Source organism: Ochotona curzoniae, unplaced genomic scaffold (genome assembly GCF_017591425.1).
Source record: "Ochotona curzoniae isolate NIBS_2020 unplaced genomic scaffold, NIBS_Ocur_1.0 scaffold_3208, whole genome shotgun sequence".
NCBI classification, from domain to species: domain Eukaryota; kingdom Metazoa; phylum Chordata; class Mammalia; order Lagomorpha; family Ochotonidae; genus Ochotona; species Ochotona curzoniae.
Genome location: NW_024467106.1, coordinates 29711906 through 29733436, shown reverse-complemented (window position 1 = coordinate 29733436; position 21531 = coordinate 29711906).

Here is a 21531-nt window from a genome sequence, read left to right as displayed (position 1 = left end):
GCAGCATAACTCCCTGGAGAGCCACCCAATTCACTGTGTATATCAAGACTTGATTTCTTTGCGATGGTGAGAGGCACTCCATGGACATAACACAGTGTGAAAACACAGAACTGGGACAAATGTCACATGAGTAATCCAGCCCCCATCAAGAAATAGAATACTCCAAAACTTTCTCTCATAATTCTTAATTCTAATCCACTAAGAGGTAATCACCTTTTCATTTTCCAACATTGACAATTTTCATCCTAGAATTTCATGTAAATGGAATCATGCAGTATATTTAGTTTGGTGTATGGCTTTTTTCACTAAGCAGAACAGTTTTCAAATTTCATGTTTTGATGCCTACAATTGTAGTTAACATCTTTTTATTGCTAAGTAGTAGCACATAGCATGTTAACATACCATAGTTCCTATCCCAAGAAAATGAGATCTGCCTAAAGGGATCTGTAATTCTATATTTATAGCAACACAATCTACAACAGCAAAGACATGGAAACAACCCAGATACCCATCAAAGAGGAGTGGAAAAAGAAACTGTGGTACATCTAATCCATGAAATACTATTCAGTCATCAAAAAGAATTAAATTCTACCATTTGCAATCAAATGATCCCAACTAGAGACCATTATGTTCAGTGAAATAAGCCAATTCCAAAAGGACAAATATCATATATTCCTCTTATATAAGGCAACCTTCATGAAAAACACAGGATCAATAGTCCTTTCAGTACTCTTTTTGCTACAACTCGTGATTTTGGATATTTTTGTTTTTATTTTCTTTTCTTCAAAACAGTTTCTTTTCTCTTATTAAATTCTTCTATGACTCATAGGTCATATAGTAGGATCATTTTCTCCGGGAAAGTTTTTGATTTTCTTTTTCATTTCTTCAACACATTGGTCATTTAGCAGCATGTTATTTAATTTCATGGTGATGTAAATTTTTGAACTTTATTTCTGATGTTGATTTTGTTTTATGGATATTCATTTGAGGGAATGTATATAGTAAATGTGTAATAGAGACTATCCTATCCAGATGTGAAGATACAATGCAGTATGCATCTCTACTTCCAAACCAAAAACGGACTCCCAATGAAAATGTTAGATATATCTAGACAATACGATCCTGGACTGTCTGCCATTGTCTATACCCACAATGTCAGGATACACCTAGATAACAGAATGATAGACTTATGACTGATTATGAAGGACTATACTATTGTAAAACTAAGGGGAAAATCAGTGCGGGGAGGGATCTTAAGGAATGGGTTAGGGAAATCCCAGAACCTATGGAATTGTATTATAAAATAAAAAATAAAATTAAAAAATAATAGTTCTTTCAAAAATAAATATTCCTGTGGTGGGAGATTGAACTGCTTGGGTTTGGGGGTATGATAAGCTGCTGTGAATATTCTTTAAAAGTGCTTTTAATTTCTCTTAAGCAAATACCTAGGAGCCAAAACAGCTAGGTCCTTTCCCAAAAATTTGGACCATTTCACACTTCCAAGACTAATTTGTAAAAAACTGTAGCTGTTCCTCAACTTCACCACTTGCTGTTATCCATCTTTCTTTTAAAATATTTATTTATCTATTATTGGAAAGGAAGATACACAGAGAGGGAAAGATAGAGAGGAATATCTTCCATCTGCTGGTTCACTCCCCAAGTGGCCACAACAGCCAGAGCTGGGCCGATGCCAAGCTAGGAGCCAGGAGCCAGGAGCCAGGAGCTTTTTCCACATGGGTGCAGGGTCCCAAGCTTTGGTCCACTCTTGCTGCTTTCTCAGGCCATAAGCACGGAGCTGGATCAGAAGTAGAGCAATGAGGACAAGAACTGGTACCCATGCAGGATACTGGCACATGCAAAGCAGGGATTTAGCCACTAGGCTACCATGCTGGGCCCTGTTGTCCATCTTCCTAATGTTACAATTCTGGTGAGTAATCCGTGACGTATCATTTTGGTTTTAATCTGATTTTCCCTCATGACTAATGCTATTGAACACTTTCTTCATGCACTTATCAGAAACTCATTTATTTTCTTTTGAATTACTCATTCAAATGTTTTGTCTGTTTCAAAACATTTAGTAATTTGTTCTTTAAAATGTTTTTAATTTTTCCCCTTTTAAAAAAAGCTTATTTTGAGAAGAGATCAGATATACAAGAGTAATGCTTTGGGTGGAGTGAGTAGGGAGGGGAAAGGTGGTAGAAGGAGATGTTTCTGCCTTCCATCCTGTGTCCCCGGGAAGAGAGCTCCGCAAGTTGGCAGATTTCACATGCTCTTGGGAAGGGGAGAGGGCTCCTGAAGCCATCCCAAGCCTCTGTGAGGGGGAGGTACATCCTGGAGGCAGGAGGCATTTCAATGATAGATAATTGAGCAGGATATACAGAGATCAGGGTAAGCGTGGCTTCTAGCACACTCTCACATGATCCTGAACTAGCTACCTATTTGTACCATTCCACTCTCCCTTCAGAGATTTATGACTCTCTTTTTTAAGATTCATTTTAAATTTTTTTATTGGAAAGTCAGATATACAAAGGAGAGACAAGAGAGGAGGAAGATTTCCATATGTGAATTCACTCCCTAAGTGGCTACAACAGCCAGCGTTGTGTGATCCGAAGTCAGGAGCCTCTTCTAGGTCTCCTGAGTGGGTACAGGGTCCCAAGGTTTTGGGCCGTCCTCGACTGCTTTTCCAGGCCACAAGCAGGGAGCTGGATGGGAAGCAGTGCCTCTAGGATTAGAACAAGAGCCCGTATGGTATCCCGACACATGCAAGGCAGAGGACTTTAGCCACTAGACTATTGTGCCAGCCCCAGATTTCTGGCTCTTAATCTAAGGGTTGACAAAGGTATATATTAATCACATCTTCTGTAGTTACTTCTTGCTGATAAGGTGCATAGGGCTTGGCTATCCCAGGTTCATAACTCTATCTCATCTAACTGATCTCACCAGCTGGAGAACTTCCATTCAGTGCCAACAGCTATGTCCCTGCAAGTTCATCATTATTCCAAGATGTTTTTGGCTTCTTTGCACAGGAATCACCAACATGGGTGGTCTAATCATGCAACTTGTGCTCCAAGATCAGACCATACACCCACAGTTCTGGTTCCTGAGGTCAGAGATCCTGAAGTATCTGAGGCCATAACTAGATGAAAAGATGTGCTGCTTGCCAATGCCAAAAGCCATTGGTGGGCCTCCACACCAGTGGGTGCAGAGGCTTGGCCTGGGGAGGCTCCCTGCCTGGCATACTCCCAGCTCTGGCTCTCACACACACCAGCAGGTACAGTGCCTTCGTTCAGGGAGGTCCGTGGCTGCACTTCTGCCCAAATCAAAAGTCCTCAGTGGCTTTCACCCTGACCTAAAGACTGGCAAGCAGGAATAAGGGATCTGCTTGCTCCCTGCTCCTGCCCTCACAGATTTAGCATTAAATAGGAAGCTATGCTGGCACACTGGCATAGTTAACATCGGGTTGGCATGAACACAGCCCAGGATGCCAACCAACTATTGGCTGCTCATCTCCCAGCAGTGTAACCTTTACCAAAGCACAAGGCAACCTAGGCAGTTGCCAGTGGCTGGTGTATTTTGTCTATTTTTAACTGGGTTGTCTAATTACTGAATCCTAGGTTTTCTTTTTATATTCCTTGCCAGATTTATGTTTTGCAAATATTTCTTTCCAGTCTGTGATTTGCCTTTTCATGTTCTTTATAAGGTAATAATTTTTATGAGAAATTTCTAGTTGTGATAAAATTTATCATTTTCTTCTTTTATAATTATTGATTTTTTTTAAACCCGGAAAACCTTTAAAAATTACAAACATGTTCTACATTTTCTTCTAAAAGTTTTGTGGTTTTTGCTCAATGATCTATCATGAATTTTTAAAAAAAGTTTTATTTATTTGAAAGGCAGAGTGTGACAGAGAGGTAAGGAAAGACAGAGACAGAGGAGAGAGAGCTCTTCCCTCAGCTGGTTCGCTCCTCGAATAGCTGCAATGGCTGGCTGGGGATAGGTCAGAAGCTTGCAACTCCATTTGGGTTTTCCATATCGACGTCAGGGATCTAAGTACTGGGGCCATCTTTTTTTTTTCCTTCCCAGGGGCAATAGCAGGGAGCTGAAATAAAACCCTTGCAGCTGGGTTTCAAACCAGGACTTAGATATGAAACTCAGTGTTGCAAGCAGCAGTTTTATCTGCAGAATCACAACTTGAGCCCCAAGAATTATTAATTTTTTTTTGTTATGATTGGAGGCGGTGGTTAAGAACCACTCCTTCTCCCCGAAATCTGGCTATCCAATTATTCAAGCCACATTGTTACAAAGTCTCTTTTCTCCACTGAGTTGCATCATTAGTGTGTGGTCTATTTCCTTATTGTTTATTGTTTCACTGATTTGTTTTCAGCCAGTTATGTTTCTGACATCTTTTTTTCCTATGACTAATTGTGTCTCTGGTGTCAAGTCTAAAAATTCTTTACCCAGTTCTAGCTCTTGCAGACTGTCTGCCATGATCTTTAAAAAAAAAAAAAAGGTTCATGGATTTAGATTGTATTTTTAAGCCTAAGATCCCTTTTGGTTGACTTTTGACTAAGTGGACGCTTCAGACAGCAGGGTTTCATTTGTTGTCCGTGGCTGCTCAGCCAATCCGGCACCATTTGTTGAGAAGGCCCTTCCTTTTCCCTTCAACTACTTTTACATTTTTGTCACAAATCGGGTGAGCATATTTTTGTTCTGGTTTCTGTTCATGGAAATAATACTTCCAGACCACAATCTGGGTTTAGAGATGTTGATGTCCACTGCTGCTGTCACTTCTGGTCTACTCAGAGGATCTCTGTGTCTAATGGACTATGGGTTTCCTCAGTGTGGAAACCAGGTACTTTGTGGGAAGATGTAATACCAGGTGCTGAATCTCTTTTTCTTCTCCACCCATTCAGGGAAAGCATTCACAGTGACAACACATCTTCTTTGCCCCACTTGTCCCAGGCACTCTGAGAGCAGGATTTGTACTAAGTGATGATTTATTAATGCCTACTATGGTCTTGACGACAGTGTCTGGGAGAAGACATGGGTCAGCAGTACCTCTGGCTTTTCTCTGACTTTTGTGTAACTCACTCTTTCCCTCACAACTTCATGTCTCTGTACTCAACAACCCCACCAAACTTCATCCTATCCCTTTTCCAAGACTTTGGGTGGCTCTACCTCTAATTACTCTCCCTAATTTGAATGTTGCTCTTTTCATCATAATCCCATCGCTAAAATAAGGAGTTCTGACATCATTTAGGTCGTTCCAACTACAGCCAGGCCTCCGCACCCATGGGAATCCACACTCAATGATTCAACCAACTGCAAATAAAAAAACACTTGGGAGAAAAAAAAAATCATCTCTGTCTGTACTGAATGCAGGCTTTTCTCTTGTATACTGCAACTGCACTTTATTTGGTATTCTAAGCAATTCAGAGATAGTTTAAAATATATGGGAAAACATACATAGGTTACATACAAATACACTATTATATTTTAAGCAATCTTCTCATTTATTTTAAAGGCAGAGAGGGGGAGGGAATGGGAAAGGGAGATAGAGGAGGTGCAGGAGACGAAGGGGAAAGGAAAAGGGATCATCCATTTATTGACTCACTCTCCAAATGCCTGCCACAACTGAGGCTGGACCAGGCCAAAGTCAGGATCCCAGAACTTAAACTAGGTCTCCCATGGGAGGGGCAGAGACCCAAGCACTTGAGGTATCACCTATGGTCTCCCACGGTACACATCAGCAGGAAGACAGAATCTGAAGCAGAGCCAGAACTTGAGGTCAGCTCTCTCCAGGTAGCATCTAAACCACTGCATCAAATGCCCATCCATATACACCATTTCTGAGTGACTTGGCCAGCAACAGGCTTTAGTATGCATGGGGTATCCTTGAAGCAACACACACAGATAACGAGAAATGACTGTTCTTGGCTTGCCTCACTTACAAAGTAATTTTAAAGATTTATTTATTTTTATTGGAAAGCCAGATCAGATTTACAGAGAGAGAGAGAGACAGAAAGATCTTTCATCTGCTGATCTACTCCCCAAATGGCCACAGTGACTGTAACTGAACCAATCCAGTAGTAGCCAGGAGTTTTTTCTGGGTCTCCTACACAGGTGCAGGGTCCCAAAGCTTTGGGCAATCTTCTACTACTTTTCCAAGGCATAATATGCAGGAGCTGGATGGGAAGTAGAGCAACTGGGACAAGAACCAGCACAGGCATGGGATCCTGGCACTTACAAGATGAGGATTTAGGGCCCGGCGCGGTGGCGCAAGTGGTTAAAGGTCCTCGCCTTGCATGCCCGGGATCCCATGTGGGCGCCGGTTCTAATCCCGGCAGCCCTGCTTCCCTTCCAGCTCCCTGCTTGTGGCCCGGGAAAGCAGTCGAGGACGGCCCAAGGCTTTGGGACCCTGCACCCTCGTGGGAGACCCGGAAGAGGCTCCTGGCTTCGGATCGGCATAGCATCGGCCCGTTGCGCTCACTTGGGGAGTGAATCATCGGACGGAAGATCTTCCTCTCTGTCTCTCCTCTCTGTATATCCGCCTTTCCAATCAAAAAAAAAAAAAAATAATAATAATACAAGATGAGGATTTAGCCAACCAAGCCTTTGTGCTGGGCTCATGAAGTAATGTTAAAGATGTTCTGCTGCCTCTTCCTAAGGTCTTGGTGACCTGTAAATGATTCTCTGAATTCTAAGACTTCCCATATGACATCTCTTCTAATTATCATTGGCTCTTCACATCACCTATTTCTGCTAACCAGCTCTGATAGTGTCTCTTCTGCTTGCTTTAATCAGCAACCTCCTCACACTATCTTATAGTTCACGTTCATCTTTCTAAAATTTAAAATAGTCCTAAAAAATGAAGCATAATTATAATACTTATTTTTGGCTTCTTCAATTCAAAACCAGTGACTAACACTGTTATTGCCACTTTAATGTAAGATAGTATGAAAACTATCAACTGCCCTAACAGCTCCTCCCAGATGGTGAGTTCATTGTAAGCAAGAACTCTGCTGCATCTAAAGAGCTCTGAACCACTTTAGATTCCCGTTCTCCCCATGCCCACATCTCACCTTCTAATCTCCAAGCTCCCTTGTGAATGATGACAATATTCTTTCTGGGATACCATATACCATGCATTTCCTGAAATGTCTTATTCATATTCTTTCTTTCTGCAAAGGTAATTCTGACAGGTGTAAAAGAGTGAATCAGCTAACCCTTGATGAACCACATCTACATAGCCTTCCAGGCCAGCATGTTCCATGTGGCCTTCTGCAGGTTTATCCAAGAGGAGCCGGCTTCCCTGGGACCTACTGCCGGTGGTCATTTTTCTGGCGCTCAGGAGGGGCGTGCAAGAGACCCAAATTATAACTGTCAACACTGATAACCATACTGTTTCACTGCTAACTTAAGCCTAGTTTACTACATAAGGGTGTCTGACCCAGCCAACCTGTAGTGTGCCCCAAGAGATATCCCCACAGCAACACACACTGCGAAATTCTATCCCAGATGGATTTCCCTAAGTTACCATAGCAGCCTATCAATAAGGAGGTAGTTAAGCCATCACAATCATTTACAGAAAACAGAGCAAGAGCCCAAGACACCATTCTAATATCTAGTACAAAGTACTCGATATGATGCTTTCAAATTAATAAGTAGAAATGAATCATCATTACACATTCACTCAACCTTTAGAAGAATTAATCAACATTTTTCTCAACCTTAAATGGGTTTACTATAAGATCATAGCTTTGAGCATCTCCTAACACACACTCAAGAGGATGCTGCATCTACATAGAAATTCCATCACAGTTTTCAAACTTTGCTTACATTTTCATTTATTTGAAAGGACACAAGAGACAGAGAGAGGGAGATTTTATATCTCCTGGTTCACTCCCCAAATACTTCAAGCAGTTGGGGTTGGGCCAAGATGAAGCCAGGAGCTAGGGAACTCAAAGCAGTCTTCCACGTTGCTGTAGGCAGTTTGTAAAAAGAACAGCATGACTTGATATGGAACAGCAGGACAGACTGTGTCGGGAATCTTGAGTTCACAGAGTGCTGGTGCCAGAGACTGAGGTCAAATTCTGCAGGCAATGGTCTACGAGTGGGCAGAGTTCAAGAACAAGGTTGAGGCCTGTAGGCGAGGGTCTGCAGCTGGGCAGTGTTCCAAGGTCACAGGACTGTGTGCTTTAAGCTATCCTGGAGACAGTTATGTACTGGCTTCTAATCATCAAGCACTGGCTGGTTAACATCAATATGGGATGAAGCTATCAAGTTTATGTCACATCAATTCCTGTAATGTGACTCTCCAAGCAGTTCAATAAAAGATTGAGGCAACAAGCTTTCTAGGTCGACTTTCTTCCTCAGAGAAGGGGGCTTCCCTCTGGCTGCCTGCTTTTGTAGTCTTTATATTGTGCTTGTCTTATTTTCTCAATTGTACATTGCCCCCTCTCCAACCCTGGTCATGTTGCAGGCAGTACAGACATGAAAGGCAAGGATCCAAGTCCTTGAGCCAATCCCTGATTACTCCCAGAGTGCACATTAGCAGAAAGCTAGTGAACTGGAAGCAGGATCAGGGCTCAAATCTGGCACCACTTCATGGAGTATGTCTCAACCAAAGCACCAAACACCTGCCTCAACAGAACTTTTTAAATTCTCACTGTGAATATGAAGTGAAAGAAAAAATACCCTCTTCACTCCCCAGTTCAGGTGTTTTGCAAAAACAGCTTCCACAGAAATGGGAAATACTGAGATGAGAAAGAATTGATGTCTGCCCTCTAGATGAGAGGAAGTAGACACAGCTAATAACCCCAGTGAATAGAAAGGACTGAGCATGACTGCGACTTAGGAGCAAAAAAAATCTTGGACCTGAACTTGGTAGCACTTTCCATAGAAATGGTTCTTTCAATGTGGCTCCTGGCCCTCAACCTAAGATAGTCAACCTCTACCTGGAGCCTGGCCCTGGCTCCATTATAGACCTCCAAAATCAGAATTCCCATACTGAAGCCAATGATGTGCACTTTTAACCGTTTCATGATGACTGCATTTAAACAATTCTCAGTAAGTGATTGCTGCTCAACTGCAACCCTTTCAAGCCTCACAGCTCTCCCATGTCAGAGATCCAGTCATCTCAAGGGCAGAGCTGTAATCAAGTCACAGATGACCCAAGCAAATCCCATAACTCCCCTGGGCCTAGACTCCTTTTTACAAATGGGGGTGCTTGATACTACCCCAAAAGCTTGTTGTGAGACAAGAAGTTCTAATGCACACTGTACTGGCAATCAGGACTCTTCATTAGCTGTTTCCAGTTTTCCTGCTGCTTGGCCCGTGGAGGAGGACATTGTGTGGTCCCCCAGAACACTGTCACTAGTCAGTGCACTTTGCAAAGAGACCGATGTTACTCCTTGACAAAAACACTTCACTGCCTATGTGGGGCCCTCCCGGGCTCACTTTCCTCTCTGGCACAGCAACTGTTAGCATGTGAGATGATGGCTATTCAGGCAGTTTGCATCCTGGAATTATTAGAGTGACCCAAAATGGACCTACATCATGCATGAAAAATAATGTTCTAGGTTAGGGCATGAAGAAGTTAGGGCTAATGGTGTATGCTGGCCACTCCAGACATATAGCATAAGAAGCCCCAGAAGACACCATATTGAGGCGTTTGGACACTTTAAGATCACCGATTTCTTGCTTATTCTGAGATAATTTTAGCATTCTTCCAGAAACTGTGGAGGTGTCCATCTCTTACTGCCCCAGCAGGTCTCTGTTCTATCCCTCTCTTAGACACACTGCATGTTGGCAAACCCCCTCAATGTCAGTCTCAGCAGCTTGTACTTGTCTGTTACAGGACCCTCAGAAGGTAGCGGGGGATGGGGAGTGCTGACCTGACCTATATTTTTAGAAAAATATAGGTCATCCAGGGAAAGTTGGTTAGGTACATCAGTAAGGGCAAATGCTCACAATTTTATGGACATCAAATGATAGCTTCTTTCCCTTGGGATGTCGTGGGGCTGTTTGTCTGGCTCTTTGGAGCAAAGGCTGCAGTTTTGGTCTGGGATGTCCATAGGAGACCACACACTGAAACTTAATCTCTAAGGTCACATGGTAATGGAATTTGGTGGGGGGATGTTTGGGTAGGTGAGGCTCTAAGGGCGGGGTTCCAATGATGGGATAAGTGACATTATAAGGAAGAAAGACCTGAGCTAGGGCTTTGCTCTGTCTCACTAGTTGACACCCTCTGCCATGTCACGACCCAGCAGAAGCCAAGGGCCAGTGGATACCAGCTGCATACTCCAGGACTTCTTGGCCTGAAGAACTAAGCAAAAACAGACCTTTAATCTTTGTACATTACCTGGATTTGGGGATTTTTTTTTTGACAGCAACAAAATGCAGACCAAAAAAGCACCTGCACTGCATCTCCTTGGCGGTCAAAGAAGCCCACCTGTGGCAAATGGTCCTCAGCTGGCCTCTCAGGGCAGTGAGAGTCCTCCAATGCTTGGCTTCCCTCAGACTTGTCTGTGTCCCCAATCTGCAGTGTTTGCATCTAGAATAGTTCTCTCCCAGGGCCGCCCCCTGAGCAGAGGTGAGGATTCCCTTTCATTGATATGTCACGCTCCCCAGTGTTCCATTAGCTTTATTTACTGTACTTTTACACTAACCCACTGAGATTTCTATAACCAGGTAACACTTTCAAAAAAAAAAAGTACTTAAGCTCTGTCCTTCCTTTTTAGCTACTGGGCCTCCTGAGTGTGGAATCATGAAGTAACCCAAGTAACGGATGTCCCCAGCGGCTGTATACCTGGAAAGACCTGAACAATAGCTGCAGCGTATCTGGGATGGGTGGGCTTCGGAACAGATCCGACCTGTTCCACATTTTATGTGTTCTTAAGGATGTGAGAACTGGCTGGTCTGTGTGGCATCATCCTGTTCTTCCAGCAGCCCACCTGGAGCCCCCAGCCTCAGTGGGAGAGGCAGAGATCCCTACTGGGAAGTGAGCCTCAAGAGACGTGGCTCTCAGCAAGCCAGCTCTACTGACTCGAGCTGCTTTCCCTGCAGCTTAACTAACATGGTGATGTAGCAGCTCTACAGACTCACAAAGATCCTGAGAATCTCCAAAGGGGGAAAAAAAAAACACCTCTTCAACAAGTATTCAGTGACTGCCCACTGGGTCCCAAGCAGTAAATAAGCTGCCACCTTCTGAAGACACCAAACTGAACACACATTCACATAAAGGCTATGAAGAAAATGCAAAGTGGGTGGAGGGCTGTGTGTGTGTGTGCATGTTCTATTTTAGACAGGGATGTGAGGGAAGGCCAATGAGGGCGGGGTGTTTCAACAAAGTTCTGAATGGCTGCTAAGCCATGACAAGGGATGAAAACCTTGTGACAATGAAGAGAGGAGAGAGGAGGTGTGATGGCCAAGAACTCTAGTAGAAGGCTGACCTCCGAGGACATGAAATGGAAAAGGACTCAGAAGGGAGAAAGCAGGAAGGGACACTCTGAGATGGCTGTGAGAGCCCCAGGGGGAGTGCACTGGAATAAAAGTGATGGCTTGGTTAGGTTGTCTGAACTCCCACTGCTTCTGAGCAGGGTGGGCTCTGTGGGTGGCTTGATTTACTAGGCATCATGACAGGCCAGCAAGATGGGAGTATCTGCAGTGCGAGCTGCAAGGTGAAGGGGTCGGCAGGACACCCCTGGATTAACAGCCTCAAAAAGCAGGGGCTCTGGAGAAGTCTAAAACAGATGTCTGAGTTGTTTGCTGTGGGCTGTAGAATGACGGCCCTTCTCCGATCTCCCATAAAAGCCTCTGGTAAAATCTTGGTTCGCTTAATATCTGAGCGTGAGTAGATGTGTGGGGTAGAGGAAAGGAAGCTGAGAAAGGACTGAGCGATACCTAGGGATGAGCCATGTGAAAAGTGACTTGGTGTTTGCAGACCAGATTGGCAGCTGGCACAGCCATCTGCACGTGCCAGGAGGAAATGCACTGTGATGGTGGGAACACAACCTCTCACCTCCAGGAGCTTCATGAATAATATGTTTTTCTTTGTTGTCTGGTTCCTTTGAGTGAAGTGCTTAAGGGCAGAACCTTTGTGTTACTTTTCATCTTATGCCTAGAACCATAATTTGCCCATAGCAGATGCTCTATCAACATGAACAATCACCCTGTCATTAGCTGGTATATCAGTACAACTGACACGAAGATGATTAGCTACAGACTGTCCACTGCCATACAGGTTACTATGAACAAAAAAAGCCCATGAGCATCAGCAAAACTCAAGAACACATTCAACACTTGCTGTTTATAAGGCTAGGAGGAGGGTACCACGTGGATGTCAGTTGAGAACCCACCAGACAAGGATTCTGCTCTTAAGTCTGTGAATCCCAAATCAGGGATATGTCTACTCTAAAACAGAATCAAGCAAAGCAAAACCCTACAACATAACCAAACAGGTGCTTTGTGCTATACAAGAAGACAAAGATTTTGTTTAAGGAGGGGTGGGAATAGAGCCCATAGAGCATATAAGGATTATAAAGTCATCTAGTCTGGTCCTGCCAAGGCAATCACAGGAGGGACTCGAAATTCAATAAATCTGGGGTTGATGTTGTAATGTAACAGGTAAAGCTGCCACTTGTAACATTGGTATCCCATATGGGCACCAGTTCAAGTCCAGCTGCTCTACTAGTGATCCAGCTCTCTGCTAATGTGCCTGGGAACGCTGCAGCAGATGACCCAAGTGCTTGAGCCTCTGCCTTCACCTGCCAGACCAGGAAGAAGCTCCTGGTTTTGGCCTGGCCCAGCCCTGGATATTGCAGCCATTTGGGGAGTAAACCAGCAGATGGAAAATCTCTGTCACGCATCCTCTCTCTGTAACTCTGCCTTTCAAATAAACCAAATACATCTTAAAAGAAGAAGAAACTGAGCCTGAGAGAACCTCCATGACAAATGACTTGCCTTGGGTCACTCTGCTTGAGAGGGTGTCAGCCAGACTCCAAAGACTGTGCCATAAACCACAAGGCCAAGCTTCCTGGAGGAGCAGGCAGCTGGAGCTGCAAGCTGAGCAGAAGACAAGGGCATGTGCGCAGAGGAGCCAGTGTCAGCCAAGCCCTGACAGGCTCAGAGCTCCTGGAGGGCAAGCCGAGCCCTGAAGGGGTTAGTGAGAAAGGTCAGCTAGATTAGTTCACAGGGAGCACCCTCTACCAAGGGGGAGGGGGTTCTAACTGGCTGAATCCCAGTACTGAAGGTTCTGTCCCACATGGATGACTCAGAGATGGGGGACCCAACAGCCACTCCTAGCCTGGGCTCTGTCTCCCGCTCACTGGCTGGCTAGTCGTGAGGGCAAGTGACTTCACTCTGATTCCAAGTCCCAGGTTTGTTTAGTGAAGAGAGCACACATGCACTTCTACCTGGGGGAGGCTGGGGAGCATCCAAGTGGCAGGAACTAAACAGTAAGGGAGGATGGAGACTGCCCCAACACTGTGGGCAGACAAAATCCAGGGTAGGAAACTAGAATTGTTTTAACAGAATAGCTGCCATGGGTTAACTTCAAAGCCTTGTTCAAGGGCCTGCGTGGTAGCCTAGTGACTAAATCCTCGCCTTGCATGTGCTGGAATTCCATTTGGGTGCTGGTTCGTATCCTGGCTGCTCCACTTCCCTTCTGGCTCTCTGTAGTCTGGGAAAGCAGTCGAGGATGGCCCAAAGCCTTGGGACCCTGCACCTGTGTGGGAGACCTGGAAGAAGCACCTGGTTTGAGATCAGCATAGGTTCAGCCATTGTGGCCATTTGGGCAGTGAGCCAGCAGACGGGTCTTTCTGTTTCTCCTTCTTTCTGTACATCTGACTTTCAAAAAAATAAAACAAACAAACAAAACTTTGTTTGAACTGAGTAACTTGCAATAATTTACTCTAGTTTTGAATTTTTTAATTTATAAAGAGCATACTTTTAAAATTTATGTGACAGAAAAAGGTACCAACAGCATGAAACAGACAGTGCGCTGACCTGTTGGTTCACTCGCAAATGCCTGCAACAGTCTGGACCAGGCCAAAGCTGGAAGAGGAAGACTCAATGTAGGTCTCCCATGGAGGGGCCAGGAACCCAACTACTTAAACCATCACCTCTGCCCAGGGTCTGCACTGGCAGGAAGCTGGAGTCACGAGCCGGGAGTTAAATCAGGGGACTTTGACACCGGAATGCAGGTGTCTTCACTAGAATCTTAGCTGCTGGTCCACATGCCCATCCCTAAACTGATTCTAAAGTAACAGAGAAGGGGCAAGAGTTTGGTCTAGTGGTTAAGACACCAGTTAAGATGCTGGCATTCCATACTGAAATGTACAGGTCCAAGTCCTGGCTTTACTCCCAATTCCAGCTTCCTGTTGAACACTGTGGAGTTGAGTCCCTGTCACCCATGTGGGAGACAGTGATGGAGCTCCTGCTTCCAAACCACTGTATTTGAGAGCTCTCTCTGTTTCTCAAAATAAGCTCATAAAAACTAAAATAATAAGGGAAGATACCATGGCATTGTAGGCTAAGCCTTTACCAGTAGCATTGGCATCTCAGATGGGCACTGGTTTGTGTTTGGCTGCTCTACTTCTGTTTCAGCTCCCTGCTTGTGGCTTGGGAAAGCAACAAAGCATGGCTCAAGTCCTTAGGTCTCTCTGCACCCACGTGGGGAGACTCAGAAGAAACTCCTGGTTCCTGGCTTTGTATTGGCCCAGCTCCAGCCATTGCAGCTGGATGAGGCTGCTGGCTCTTGGCTTCAGCCTGGCCCAGCCCCTAGGACCCATAGGACCATCTAGGGAGTGAACCAGTGGGTAGAAAATCTCTCTGTGTATCTTTCTCTAGCTCTACCTTTCAAATATATAAATAAATCTTTAATTAAAAAAAAAAACTCAGGTAGGATTTCCACTATTTCCTAAAACCCCAGCTCTGTTCAGTTCAAGAAGTTATCAGCTGTTTCTGATTTTTGGTTTTGAAATTTGATGACAAAACCCACAGTGCTGTGTTCTGATGCAGGTACAGCACTCTCTGAGTGGGGCTGGAGCCCTAAGGGCCTGCTCCGCCCTAGCTATTCAGCAAGGCTTGCCTGAGATGACAGAACAGGGCAGGAGTCCCAAGATCTGAGCTTCATAGGGAGCCTAACCCTAAACATGGCATTCTTATCCTCAGTTTCCAACAGTGGTTATGCTCCTTTCCCTTACGAAGCAGCACTGCTGGCTTCTTGACCTGGACCATGTCTAAAACCTGTCCCCTCCCCACCACCTGCCTCCCAGTTCCATTCTCTCAGTACTGTGGTTCCCAGCTTGTGAAATGTCAGTGTCAGATCAACTATCACCAGATAAGTGAGATTACAGTTCATAAAACAAGAATGAATGTAGTCCTGAAATTCTTATGCACGAGTCACACTATGTCTGCACTGGATGTGACACTATAGCGCTCAGTTAGAAATCCACCCCACAGATCAATTACCCCACGCCAGCATCTCCGAACACCAAAGAGCACCCCTGCTGGCCAGCAGCCTTCTGGGTCTGCAGAAGCAATGCAGCCCCAACAAGGAATGTCTATGAGGGTACTTTGGAATGTCCACAGAAAATTCATGCTATCTTTTAATTTCATTTTTCCCTGAAGGTTCTGAGGTGCTCTGAATAGAGCTGAAGTGGACCCCAACCAATAAAGATGTAATACTCACTTTCCTCTGGCCTCGTCCCTGCTGGCTGGTGTAGTCTGCAGAGGGAATGGTCTGGCCAGTATCACCTTCTCACCACCTCCCACTTGGCCGCACACTACTTTCCAGCCATGTCTCTTTAATTACTCTGTTTCAGACAGTTCCACACTAAATGATTGTTAATTAACCTGTGAAATTACACATCACTTGAGGTTGGCCCATCTTATCCCAGCATCCTGATCTGTCAAAATGAGGCCAATACCCCCTCAGGGAATTGTCGTGTGTGGAAAGAGAGTGGATGGAGAGCAGTTAACATTGCGTGCATGCACACACACACACATACGCACACACCCACACACAGTGAACACACAGCATCTGGGGATGAATGGCCTCTCTCCTGCCCCTAAATTCCTTTCTCTTTCTGTGTTACCAAATTTCAAACCAACTCTCTCCACAGGCTAGAAACATGAACTATAGCCAGTAAGTGAAGTTTGGCTTTTCTGTTGTGGGCCAGGGAATAAACATGACAGGTGTAGAGTTCCCACCCCCTCCATCGCCACCGGGCCAAGCAGGTAGATGAGGAGTTTTTATTTTACTTGAGCCAACAAGGTTTGCAGCTCCAGGCCATTTTCAGTGATGCAGACAGTAAGTTGTATGATTCAGAGCAGGATGAACGGCACAACCCTGGCAACCAGAGAAACTCCCCTGTATAGGGACTGTCCCCAGGCTCCGCAACGTGCTCTTGGGAGTCTTGATTACAACTGCAAATAACGGAGAGCTCGTCACAAAGGTATCCATGGGTATTAAGGATAACAGGATCCCATGGGAATGCAGGAACAGGATGGCAGAAGGGATGGTCTCCCAGGGTCTAGAGCAGCAGATGTGAGCCCAGCAGTCCTGTGGCCTTCAGCAGCTGGAGCTCCATTCTCTCACCTCTATTTCTGCTTCTGTGCACCATCAGCTTATCAGAATTTCTCAAGGACCCGACTCAGAAGCCACTTCAGGCATTGTGATGTAGTAGGTAAAGCTGAGGCCTGTGATGTATGGCATCCTATAATGGGTGCAGGTTCAAGTCCTGGCTGCTCCACTTCTGATCCAGCTCCTGCTAATGGCCTGGGAAAGGCAGTGGGAGATGGTCCAAGTATGTGGGCCCCTCGGCTTTGGTCTGGCCCAGGCACAGCCTATGTTACCATATGGGGAATGAACCAGAGGATGAAAGATCTCTGTCTCTCCACATAAACTCTTTCAAAAAAATAAATCTTTAAAAATAAATAAATAGGGACCGGTGGCGTGGCCGAGCGGCTAATCCCACCAGCTCCACATCCCACCCAGCTCCCTGCTTGTGGCCTGGGAAAGCAGTCGAGGACAGCCCAAAGCTTTGGGACCCTGCACCCATGTGGGAGACCCAGAAGAAGTTCCTGGTTCCGGGCTTCGAATCGGCGCAGTACCGGTAATTGCGCTCACTTGGGGAGTGAATCATCGGACGGAAGATCTTCCTCTCTGTCTCTCCTCCTCTCTGTATATCTGACTTTGTAATAAAAATGAATAAATCTTAAATAAATAAATAAATAAAGCAATTTCAGCTGCTGCCTCAGCAGCCATAGGTCCTACAGTGGTCCCCAGTACAAATACCTAAGGGACACCATGCATACTTTCCCCATACGATGTCACATACAGATCCATGGTAAGCCTAGAAGTTGGCATGGCTTGTGGGTCTAATATCTTCCTCTCACCCCATCAGTTCTGATTAGGAAGTAGGGATGGAGTAAGGTTTTAGGGCAAGAGCTTGGCTGTCTAGGGCCATAAATTGGACTGCCCAAGTTTGAACCTGGGTCTGCTTTTGACTCTGGATTCCTGTTAATGCACTCTCTGGGAGGCGACAAGGCAATGGAGCAAGTATGTGGGTTTCTGCAACCCGTGGGAGAGATGCAGTTGGAGTTCCCAGCTTCCCCTTTTTGGTCTGGCCTAGCCCTGGCTATCACAGGAATCTAGGGAGTGAAATAGCAGGTTGAAGAGTTTTAATGCCTTTCAGACTAAAGTCAAAAGACATAATAAACAAATTCATATTCATAACTGGATAGTTTAACATATTTCCCTCAATAATTTCCAGAACAGGCAAAGTTATTAACAAGGATGAAGTGGATCTGAATATTAATAAACTTGCTCTAATGGTAGTGCATGAACCACAGACACAGAATACCTATGTCTTGGCCCTGGCCTATTACTGGTCGCGTGGGCATCTGACAAGTGAACATCAAATGGGAGTTCTGTCTGTCTCTGAGAAACTTTAAAAACAAACCAAAAGCAAAGCCTCCAGGCTTATTCCCTCCAAAGTCCTAAAGTGTCTAAGGCCAGGAGACTCTATATACATTTTTTCCCCTTTGCTCCCACTTACCCCTGCCACCAAGGCATGTTACTTCCTCTAATCAAAGATGGAGGGAATGGCTCTGTGGCACAGTGAATAAAGCTACGGCCTGTGTTGCCAGCATCCTATAGGGGTGCTGGTTTGTGCCTTGGCTGGTTCACTTCCTATCCAGCTCTCTGTCAATGGCCTGGGAAAGCAGCAGAGGATGGCCCAAGGACTTGGGCCACTCACTCATGTGTGAGATTCAGATGAAACTCCTGGCTCTGGACTTGCCCAGCTCTGGCTATTATGTCCATCTAGAGAATGAACCCGTGCACTGATCTCTTGCTCTGTCCCTCTCCCTGATCCTTGGACTCTGATTTTCAAATAAAATAGATAAATATTAAAAAAAAAAAAAAAGGAAGGAGCGACATGTAAAGACTCATGGCATGGGCCCAGCAGCGTGGCCTAGCAGCTGAAGTCCTCGCCTTGAAAGCACTGGGATCCCATATGGACGCCAGTTCTAATCCCACCAGCTCCACTTCCCACCCAGCTCCCTGCTTGTGGCCTAAGAAAGCAGTCGAGAACGGCCCAAAGCTTGGGACCCTGCACTCGCATGGGAGACCTGGAGGAGGTTCCTGGCTCCTGGCTTTGGATCAGCTCAGCTCTGGCTGTTGCGGTCACTTGGGGAGTGAATCAATGGATGGAAGATCTTCCTCTCTGTCTCTTCTCCTCTCTATATATCGGACTTCGCAATAAAAATAAAATAAATCTTTAAAAAAAAACCTGCATGGCAACTGAGAAAAAAAAAAAACAACTAGAAAACAGACCACTACCAGAAAACAGAAACCCACAGGGAACAAGTGACTGAATAGCCAAAGTACCACTTAATAGCTACTCGTGCTATCATGAAAACACAACTGCTCTGATATCCATGGAAACCAAAATCAAGGTGTTAGGATGAGGGTGGCTCTTTCTGCAATCTAGAAACAATTACAGGCCTGAAACCAGAAATCCTTCCCCCACAGCCCTGACAGGGGAGCATTTCCCTCTGGTCTCTCCAATCTCACTAGCCTTCATCATCGACGCCAGAGCTGTCATGAGATCTGGGGGACATGCCTTTCGTGAGCCTCCTCCAGTGGGGCCAGCCACTAAGAGGCAACCTCTCTGGGAGCTGGCACTGCACTGGGGAGATTTTCTAGAATAGTGCGGCTATCGATAATGCACAAAGGGTATTATATAATTTGGAACGCCCACAGGCAAAGACCCCATGGGGGTTTGCCTACTGCTTCAGCTCCCAGCAGGTGTGCAAGCAGCAGTATGTGTTCCATAAATAGCTAAGACAAAAAAAATCCAGAATTGGGTCAGGGCTTCAGAAAACCCACACAACACCTGGGAACCAGCGCTTTCTTCACTGCCCAGGGCCAATTCTCAGCAAAACTGAAGTCCTGTCCTTCTCCCGGGTCTGGTTTCCACTAGGAGCCAAAGACGCCGCTGATGGGACAGCAGGCGGCGCCAGCGCTGACAGATCATCACTCTTCCCTTGATTTTTGGGATCAGCAAGCACTTGGCACTTTGCTTTCCCTCCGAGAGAATCTGATTCCCATCTGCTGGAGTAAAATGCTGTTTCCAGTCCTCCCTGACTCACTGGATGAGAACAACAGGTTCACGTGTCAATCGCCAACAGAGTGGGGGCAGGAAGGGAGGGTCCTTATGAACTCCAATGGAACTGCATTTGGGGAAGGGGGAGCTTTAAAAATCTCCAGAAGCTGAAGTGAAGAAGGGTGTGTGTGTGGGGGGGAAGCCCCGCTCATGAAGCACTCTCGAGCTCAGGACAGGAATTTAATAATTTTTCCATGAGTGCAGGAACCACAGAGACTTCTGTACCAGACCCCTGGGACAAGCTCTGGGCTAAACACTGTTAGCATCTGTCAACACAAAGCCACATTCTGGTCCCAGATTACACTGCAAGGACTAGAACTCAGGGCTTTGTCATCTGTTCTTCTCTGACTTCCTAAGAGAAGGGGTGGCTGGGTTTCTTTAAAGATGGAGAAATCGAGCCTGGGGCTCCCCAGCAATGTGCCTGAAATACAGCCGTGTCGGGCCCCAGACTTGCTCCTGCGTTCCTAGGTGAGGGCTTCTGACGGGCTCCAAAACCTCTTCGGCTTCACTCCACGGCACACACAGCTCACTCCCGGCCCGGGGCGTCTCACGTGAGGGGAAACACCGCGGCGCGAGCGCTTCCTCGGAGCGGGTCCGCCGGCGGCCTAAGGGCAGCCCCTTCACCAGGCCGTCCCCCTGCCTGAAGCGGGCCCGCTCGGAAGCTCAAGCCTCCGCCTGGACCGAGGGGAGACAGCAGCCCCCCCAAACGCCAGAGCCCCGAGCCCCGGCTTCGGCAGTCCCTCCACCTCCGTCCCCCTCCCCGCCTCAAGCCCTCCGGGGCACGCGAGCCGAACGCACCGATCCCAGCCGCCCCTTACCTGACGAGGCAGCTCTGACGGCGGCGCTCGCCCCCGCCGCGGCGCCCTGGAAAAGCCGCGCGCCGCCCCGCCTGAACCGCAGCGCGCGGCGAGGACTGCGGCGCACAGCCAGGACGCCGAGCCCCGCCTGGGGGCGGCCGACGAGCTGGAGCTGGCGCGGGGCCGCGCCGTCACGTGGCGCGCGGGCCGTGGCGGGGAGGCTCCTTCGGGCAGGGCTCCCCGGCCCTTCTGGTGGAGGAGGGACTTTGGTCACGCACACGCGAGGCCCGAGGTGGGAGAGTCAACGGAATGGCCACGCGGCCCTGGGAGACGGGCGGCAGTTCAGCAGGGCAGCCGTGCGGGGGTGGGGGGGAGGGGGCAGCGGAAAGTGGGCTCTTCGGGACACTGTGTGAAATGGGCACACGGGGCCGGTGGGGTCCTTCAGGTGTCAACCTGACCCCTGGCTGGGGCCCAGTTGGCAACACACCTGGAGCATCCAGGGCCACGGAGCCAGCGCTGGTGCCTGCCACGTGGTAAATGTTGTGTGTTGGTGGTCGCTGAAGTGAACAGAAACAGCTCTGGTCCCGTTCTCTCAGCGCCATCACAGATGAGGGAGATGTAGTTATGTAAGACAGGGGGAGGGATGGTCAGGGGAAACCTCTTGCCAGAAGGTAAAGTGAAGCCAAATGGAACAGGGACAGCGAGAAAACTCTTGGGTTCTTGTAGGGGCGGGATGACTACGCCTTGGTGAGAGAGGAGTTAGAGTGGGTAGTAGGCAGTTAGGGTATTCTGGGTCCCCGAGTAAAAGAATTTCCCCACAATGTCTTGAACTCACCAGATGCACGTCTCTTCCAAGGGACAGTGGTGCTATTAGCATATCAATTCCCCACCTGAAGTATCGGCCATCCCCTCTGGCCATTGTGGGAGGGCCTCAGGCTGATCTCTTTATCATTGAAAGGAGAGCAGGAAGAAGTAATACACATCTGCCTAAGGCCTGGAATGTCCTATGTCTAGCACCTCTGTGGCCTTTTGTCCCAAGGCCAGGTACCATGGAAACT